Below are 1,737 nucleotides of genomic sequence, written 5' to 3' on the forward strand. Positions count from 1 at the left end.
GCTCCATCAAAGATAAGAGAAGAGGGAGAGAGGAGAGATAGAAACTATAATTGACAATGGGCAATAATATACTGGGCTATACTGCTCTGACTCAGTATCAGAATCTGAATCCTCACATTGATAGCAGAAAGGACAAAGTGAAGGTATAGAATAGCATGACACACTTTTTTTCCTCCTTGTAGCATTGCAGTTTTAAGGGAAATTTTCCCATGTTGGGATACAACCTCCTCTTCTCCTTTGTACTATGAAACTCTACTCTCTTCCTAAGTAAAGGCCTGTCTAATAATAAGATAATGCCCTCCAGAGTTCTCAGAAAATGCACACACAATATTATTGAGATAAAAGTTTTATTTTTGCAAACATTTGTAGTATTTATAATGGTAAATAATAAATATGGCTGTTTATACAAACTATTCAGCAATAATAAAAAAGATTTAGAGCTGAGTGATGTCCCCAATCATAAAATCATCTAATTACATGTTATAATAGTTACTAAACAACTCCTTCTAACTAATAATGATAAATCCTAATATGGTACCCTCTCTGGGGTTACTCTTGAACTAGTATGCCAGGTCCCCAGAGATAACTGGCTATTACTAATTTTAGAGTTCTACTACTTACTTTAGGATTCCTAAAGATTTTCTAGTACTGTCAATAATGAGCCCCTATCAGTGTGCTCACTATTGGTTATCAGTTAAACAATTATCTTTCAGAAAAGGTATTTATTTACTAAGCAGATATATAGAAAGAAAGTGATTATAGAATTCCTTCCCCCACCACCTCAAATCAGGAGTGCCCTCTCCTCTTGTAACAACAATGTCCCTGAAGAGAATAACTTCCAACTTAGAGATTGCATGTGGACAAAGAATAAATTCACAGTTCCTGGTTACTGGAAACATCTTATTCTCTCATGGAGTTCTTATGAAAATCTTCTTAGACATAACTCACTAATAGGTTTTGAGAGCTGATGTGTTTAGTTGATATGTCTCTTAGTTTCTAATGCAAATACTGCCTTCTGACTCCCACGGGGACTTCTGATCTTTCAAAGTTCACAAGGCTGTCTCTTGGTCGATGAGAGGTGGGAGAAGAAAAACTATTCCCACAAACTATTTCCCTTTCAGGAGTCCTTAATCACTAGATTCAACTATTACTTTCCTGAAATGCAGGATTCTGAGCAGGCTTGCTATATTATGTATAGGACTGTGTGTGTGTGTGTGTATGTGTGTGTGTATGTGTGTGTGGGGGTGTGTGTGTGCGTGCGTGTGTGTGTGTGTGTGTCTTTCAGCCAATCACAAGATATTTCCTGTTCATTGTCATTCAATGATCAAAGTACTTTGCTCCTCTCAAACTGATCAAGAATTTGTTAGCAATTAGTTTTCCTATGATAATGTTAATTGGAGTAGGGGTAGAAATCCCCACCCTTACACTAACAATATTTATATCTGCTGAGTTTCTATGTTACTGACCTAGCATACTGCTTTGCACATAGTAGGTACTTAATGGATGCTGAATGAATAATGGTTGAATTAATAACCCACAGGAGCTTAGTGAGTCCCTCAAAGTTCTATAGGGGTGTTCCTGAATGAAGGTTGATTCTGACTTTTAAGGGATTCTTAAGTCCTACCTTAGAATTTAAACCTCAGGCTATTCCACTCTGGAGAAGTGCAACCAGAGATCTTCTACTAGAAGAGTGTGTGTGTGTGTGTGTGTGTGTGTGTGTGTGTGTGTGTGTGTGTG

This window comes from Vombatus ursinus, unplaced genomic scaffold, assembly GCF_900497805.2.
Source record: "Vombatus ursinus unplaced genomic scaffold, bare-nosed wombat genome assembly UNPS02014818.1, whole genome shotgun sequence".
Lineage (NCBI taxonomy): Eukaryota > Metazoa > Chordata > Mammalia > Diprotodontia > Vombatidae > Vombatus > Vombatus ursinus.